We start from the raw sequence: 7,050 nt of genomic DNA on the forward strand, positions 1-7,050 counted from the left end.
ACTAGCACAATAATTAGAAATTTTTGGCTAAGATGAAGTGTAGAAATTCTTTTTTCTTTTTTTTTTTGAGACAGAATCTCTCTCTGTGGCCCACGCTGGAGTGTAGAGGCATGATCTCCACTCACTGTAACCTCTGCCTCCTAGGTTCAAGCAATTCTTGTGCCTCAGCCTCCCAAGTAGCGGGATTACAAGTGCAAACCACAACACCCGGCTAATTTTTGTATTTTTAGTCGAGGCGGGGTTTCACCATGTTAGCCAGTTTGGTCTCGAACTCCTGACCTCAAGTGATCTGCTCACCCCAGCCACCCAAATGCTGAGATTACAGGCATGAGCCACCACGCCAAGGCAAGAAATTCAAAGTCACTAGTATATGATAATTTTCTATACAACAGTTATTTTTCTTACTTTCATGGAAATGAAATTCTTTATGGCAGTTTCAATGCCTCCTTCCTCTCATATATCATGGTTACTAGATGTAACCGTCTTTTTTGGTCACTTTAGACTTAATTTGTTTCTACCAACTTTTAATTTTGTGAAGCTACATTCTTTACTGATTACCCATATTAGCAAAGTGAAATATATACTAAGAGACACAAAGTATTTGGAAATGTGATAAATTACTGTTGCAGGCCTGCTGCAGTGGCTCACACCTGTAATCCCAGCATTTTGGGAGGTTGAGGCAGGAGGATTGCTTGAGTCCAGGAGTTTGGGATCAGCCTGGGCAACACAGTGAGACTCTGTCTCTATGAAAATAAATAAATAAATACACAATTATTGCTGCAAAGACCTTGCAATACTTCTGCAGAAGTTATGCCAGATTTTAACAAACAACAGTGTTTGTTCATTTCTCATTAATATCAATATCTGCATTCATTTCCCATCAATATCATCATTAACTAATATTCATTAGTCAATTTCAATTATAAATTTTTAATAGCTGTTCAAGTTCATATTTCCCGTAATTCCCCAAGTTACATATGTCATCTAGTCCAGTGCTTTTCAAACTGGGATATGCAAATAAATTGCCTGGGGGTCATGTCAAAATGAAGATTCTGACTAAGTTGATCTGGAGTGGGGCTGAGACTCTGCACTTCTAAAGAGCTCCCAGGTGATGCTGATACTGCTGTTCCAGGATCATATTTTATTTATTTATTTATTTATTTATTTATTTATTTATTTTTTTGAGACGGAGTTTCGCTCTTGTTACCCAGGCTGGAGTGCAATGGCGCGATCTCGGCTCACCGCAACCTCCGCCTCCTGGGTTCAGGCAATTCTCCTGCCTCAGCCTCCTGAGTAGCTGGGATTACAGGCACGCGCCACCATGCCCAGCTAATTTTTTGTAGTTTTAGTAGAGACGGGGTTTCACCATGTTGACCAGGATGGTCTCGATCTCTTGACCTTGTGATCCACCCGCCTCGGCCTCCCAAAGTGCTGGGATTACAGGCTTGAGCCACCGCGCCCGGCCCAGGATCATATTTTAAAAGTAAGGATCTGATCAGAAGACTGAAAAGGTGAGTTGATACTTTGTTTCTCGGTGGATAAGAAAATTAAAAAATAATAAAAAATAAAAATAAAAAAGAGGAAAAGAAGACTGAAAAGGTCACTATTTTCTTTCAGTATTATAAACCTTTATTTTTAAAATGACACTGCAGTTTCCAGTGTAGGATAATGAAGAAATTGATTTTAAAATTTAGTTTTGGAACATAGATGGGGTGATGGCTTTGAAATCTCCTTTTTCTAATATTCTCTATGCAGGATAAATTGAAAGGAATGTCTAGAGACTCTGCAATTTATTTTAAACTTAACATATATCTTTTTGTAACCATTATCACTTAGCTTTTCTTTGAAGAATTTCTTAGGCTAGGCACAATGGCTCATGCCTGTAGTCCCGGCTACTCGAGAGGCAGGAGAATCGCTTGAACCCAGGAGGTGGAGGTTGCAGTGAGCCGAGATCACGCCACTGCACTCCAGCCTGGGTGACAGAGCGAGATTCCGTCTCCAATCAATCAATCAATCAATCAATCTGAAATCCTTATCTGTTTTTGCCTACCTCTTCCCACACTCGCAAGTCTACTCCATATTCAATGTTTTTTAGCGCTCCCCATTCTGGCCATGCCAAAACCTCAACACTTGGAGCAACTAACTCCTCCCAACTCAATCCCTCTTCCTCCTCAACTAAATAAATTCCCCTCATAAAGATTCTCTTAGTACCATACACCTCTCAGAGGATTTTTTACTAACTGAAAACTTAATTTTGTTTGATTCTCCCATGAATGTTTTCCTTCTCCACCAGATCTCAAACTTCACGAGGCCAGGGACTCCGTTGACCCCATACGGTACTCCCAGCTCCTTGAACACGGAAGAAGCCTCATTACATAAGTCATGAACGAAAAAATAAACTGAGAAAACAAGAATTATAAAGAGATGGGCTGGTGGCTGCTTACGATTCCTTCATGGTAATATCTAGTGCAAAATAATGACAGTCTGCCCTTTACCAAGCAGCCTGCCAGGTGGAACGAAGGCCTTGCGACTCAAGGTAGGTATATACAAAAGTGTGATCCAGAGCAGCAGGCAGAAAATCCGACGAAACCCCATAGTACTCAGGGGTGTTGTTCCTAGGGCGAGGGTGGCTCGGTTCCTACAGCTTTTTGCCAGGAGGAGCTCACCTGGAGCAGCTCACCTGGAGCAGCTCTGTACTACCCGCACCGCACAGCTCAACCAGCCCAACAACCGCTTGGGTGGGCGGGCTAGAGGCGGGGCCACGGCTTCCACAACCCATCCCCGCCCCCTGTGGCGTGCGCGCGCCCGTCTGCCTGGTCCCTTGCGCGTGCGCCGCCTGCCGGTGGGCGGAGGTGGTGGGCGGTGGCGGCTGCGGAGGGGGCGCGCGCGCTCTCGCTTCCTCGCGCCGGCTCTCGCTCCCGCGCCGGGGCTGAGGCGGTGGCGGCGGCGGCGGTAACTGAGGCGGTGGCGGAGGCTGAGGCGGCGCGGGGGGAGGGCCGGGAGGGGGGTGGTTGTGGGGGATGGACCGGGCGCGGCGGCCGCAGTGGAAGGAGCAGGCGCTTGAGCTCGAGCGACGGCGCTGGCGGAGACGCCGGCTGCTCCTCCCCTCCCCGCCGGTGAGTGAGCGCCCCCGCCCCGGACGCTAGCGGCGGTCGCGGCCCCCTCACGGCCCTCCGCGGTGGGTGGGGACATCGTGAGGGAGCGTGGCCCGGCTGCACAGCCGGCGCAGGCCTGTCCTCCCGCTCGCGGCCTGGCGCGGCTCGGACCCGCCGTTGCCCCCGTGTGAGGTTGAAGCCCCGGGCCTAGGACTCGACCCTCAGCATCCCACGGGGCCTCTTTCCTTTCCCGGCTCATTACGCTGTCATTTTGACCCTGGGGTTCCCTTCTCCAGCTTCTCGCCTCGTCCCCTTCCCAGTATCCCAGGGGCGAGGTGAGGGAGGGGCGTGTGAGAAGTCGGGCCAAGGCCGGAGGGACTGTTTAGCAGCCGGCTCCCGTCGGGGTCTGGGGTTTTAGGAGCCCTCGATCGCCATGGCGTCCCAGAAGTTAGCCACCAGGACTCAGCCATTTCCACCTGAAACCAGTTTTGCACCTTTTGTTTTGGTTTTGAGCTGTCGTTCCAGGCGAGGAGGGAGCCCGGCATACTGGGGAGAATAGGTGGTGGGAGGTGGGATGGGAGACGGAGCTGGCCGGCCCTGGCCTCAGGATGCCCCCATTAACGCTTGTAGGATAGGGGAAAGGGGTACAGCGAGTTGCACCTTCCCTAAAGGGCTAGAGATGTGTTTATAGCTTGTGAATCTCTGCTTTTTCAGCCTCAGCAAAGGGGTATAGTGTTGATCCGTGGCTGGTTTGGTTCGTCCCTTAACAACATTCTTGGTGAGGATTCCCCAGGTGAATCTGCCGCGGAGTTTCTTGAAGCTGTCCACTTGAGCTGTTGGCTACCACCCCGCCACCCCCCACCCCCCCACCCCACACCATCCCCCCAACGCCCGTTTGCTTTTGTGACACGTTGCACGTTAGTCTTGGTAGAGCCTAGCCATCAGGTACTGTACCATAAGCATCTCTATAAAAGGTCTGAATTCCTAAATTAGCTTATTCTGTTAAAAAAAAAAAAAAAATCCAGGGCTTAAATCTCAGATAGCTGCTTTAAAATAAAACAAAACCTTGATTTGTTTCAGGAGGTAGATACATTTTTTTCTCTGTTTATTAGAAGATTGAAACTCAAATTGTGAGTAGGTGGTGGTTTTACTAGTGTCATATGACAAAATGATGCTTATAGATGGGATTTTAACTTAACAATACCTTGTCCTCTACCAACAGAGTTGGCTTGCTTTTTTTTTTTTTTTTTTTTGAAATCACACACCCACTCTTTGGCTAGTGTAGAAAGATTAAAAAGCTGCTTCTGGTCTGTGGGTGGTAACCTTTTAATTTATAAAGAGTTTTGAGCTGCTTATAGATTGCTGATCAGCATCATAGGAAAAATTTAGACATTAAAACTTCATTAGCATGTGATGTAGATCTGTTATGAGCATTGATTAAGATTTGATACGGTGTTGGTGCTGTGTACTGTATATAGGAATGAGATTTCTCAGAGTATTTGCATCTTAAACAGAAGCACAGACCGCTGACAATGTTGTGACACCTTGCAGTAGTTGAGAGACTCTTTTATGAGCGCAAAAAGACCTGTAGTCTACAATTTGATGAAGAACTCCACTGTTACTTTAAATTCTTTGAAGTAGAATATTTCCCGTTTCCTGCAAGAGTACTTCTGCCTATCATAAATTTACAGAGCCTATAATGGCTGAGGGCTTAAGTTTAAGTTCCTCAGAGGGGCATTTATGGACCATTCATTAATTTACTTAACAAATATTTATTGAGCCCTTACTTTGTTCCAGTATGTTTTCTAAGTAGTGGGCTACAGTGGCAGGACAAAACACTCAAGGCCTCTTCCCTAATTAAGCTTTATTCTTTATATATGGGAATGCAGAATATACAAAAAACAAGCAAATAGGATCATTTCAGATAATGATATAAATCAGTGGTTAGTAAACTTTTGGTAAAGGACCATAAAGTATAGTACATATCGGGCTTTTTGGGCCATATGATCTCTTTTGCAACTATTCTGTTGTAGGACAAAAGCAGCTACAGACAGTACATGAACAAACATGTTTATGTTCTAGTTAAACCTGGGACGCTGAAATTTGAATTTCATAAAATTTTCACATATCACAATATTATGAGTTTTAAAAAATATTTTCCTCCAACCATTTAAACATGTAAAACCATTCTTAGCCATAGAAAACATGGGGCAAGTTGGATTTGGCCTATAAATTATAATCTAGTCTTTATAGAAAAAGTTTGCTGACCCTTAATATGAATTATGAAGAAAGTAAAACAAGCTGATGTGACAAGTGAATGATTGAGAGGAGGTGGAGGGTTATTTAGTGAGAGGAGGCATCACTAAGTAGAAGATATTTGAGTTGGGACCTGAAAAAAGGGAGTGCTTTCCTGGTAAATGAAACTGAGTGCAGAGGTCTGCAGGTACAGATAAGCTGGTTTTGTTTTCCAGCCTTGAACTTCCCCACATAGCATGTCATTCTAATCTTTGTGTCCTTGTTAGAATTGTTAGAATGTTCTTCATGTTGTGATAGGATGGTACCTTTCTATCTCCTCTTACTGATCCTGCCTTACATACCCATGGAGTAAGATTGCAGTGGACTTGCACCTCATCTCACGGTTAGGTCCAAAAGTTAGTGCATGAGGCAGAAATCACATAAGATGAAAACTCTGCTTGAAAATTCCATAAATTGCTCAAAAAGTGTGGTATGCATGTTTTTGTATATATAAAATTCTTACGAATATTAAAAGCTGAGAGCCACAGAGCTTGACTGAAGGAAAAAGCAAGAGGAAATAAGTTGTTGTATAGATATCTGGACTTTCAGACTATTTTGCTTTTTAAAACTACTGTGGAAGCCCTATCAGAGTGGGGGATGGTGTAGAATTTTGATATGTTCCTATTTCCATGCAGGATTTCATTCTATTTTTATATTCAGCTGCTATTACATTAATACTTGCTCATAGATGTGTTGTGAATATTAAACAAGATAATATATTTAAAAGAGCCCAGCACTTAAGATAGTCAATAAACATTTGTAGAATTAGAATCTGATTTTTACTTCTTTGGGCCCACATACATACTGTCCTTTGAGAAGCTATAGAGAACTTAGCCACCTGCTTCCTGTCTTTCCTTATTGGCATTTCCTGTTGTGGCTCTACTGAACAGCAGTCACTTTCTTTGTCCTTGAGCATTTGTCACATTTTGTCAGAAGTTGGCTTGTAAGTTAAATGGGTATATGATATAACTCTGTTGATTCTGCCACATGACCCTTAAAGTATTTGAGCACAGCTATTATGTCTCCTATTTAAGTCTTCACTTTTCAGAGCTAAATGTTTTCATTTCTTTCTTTTTTTTAAAGATAGAGACGGAGTCTCATATGTTACCTAGGCTGGTCTTGAACTCCTGGCCTCAAGTGATCCTCCTTGCCTTGGCCTCCAAAAGTGGTGGGTTTATAGGCATGAGCCACCATGCTCAGCCATTCATTCATTCATTCATTTATGTGTATTTTTTTTTAACCTTGCTACTCTGAAGTACATTTTAAGGTACAAACTCAAGTTTTATCACCTTGACCAAGTCTTCCCTGATAATTCTAGACCTTCTTTATATTCTTAATATACTTTTCACTCTTCAATTTATTTTTTCTTATTTTTGTATTTTATACAAGTTTCATGAGCATTTGTCTTCACAGTGTGACAACAAGCTTCTTGAAGGCAAAAACCATTTTTGAATTATCTTTTATATCCTAGATGCACTGAGTGAAATTCCAGGGATGCAGTTGATCTTAAGTTTGTTATAATTTTTTTTTTTTTTTTTTTTTTTTTGTTGTTTTTTTTTTTTTTTTTTTTTTACAGATTTTTTTTTTTTTTTTTCGGCTCACCGCAACCTCTGCCTCCTGGGTTCAGGCAATGCAATAAACATATTCAGAGCTACGTCTT

The 7,050-nt window shown here is 43.4% G+C and overlaps 1 protein-coding gene across 5 annotated transcripts in view; it reads left to right on the plus strand.

Annotated features, from left to right (window-relative positions):
- Positions 1–2,907: 2,907 nt before the first annotated feature.
- TMCC1 (transmembrane and coiled-coil domain family 1) overlaps positions 2,908–7,050 on the plus strand; it is a 253,902-nt gene continuing 249,759 nt past the window's right edge. For 3 of the 5 annotated variants that reach the window (XM_017505082.2, XM_017505079.2, XM_017505083.2), the window contains exon 1: positions 3,003–3,116. The gene's annotated coding sequence lies outside the window, so the exon portion shown is untranslated. Of the gene's footprint in view, positions 3,117–7,050 lie in introns of all 5 variants that reach the window. The other 2 variants (XM_037730137.1, XM_037730136.1) reach the window with 2 other exon arrangements.

The sequence above is a fragment of the Cebus imitator genome, unplaced genomic scaffold (genome assembly GCF_001604975.1).
Source record: "Cebus imitator isolate Cc_AM_T3 unplaced genomic scaffold, Cebus_imitator-1.0 Scaffold332, whole genome shotgun sequence".
Taxonomy (NCBI): Eukaryota; Metazoa; Chordata; class Mammalia; order Primates; family Cebidae; genus Cebus; species Cebus imitator.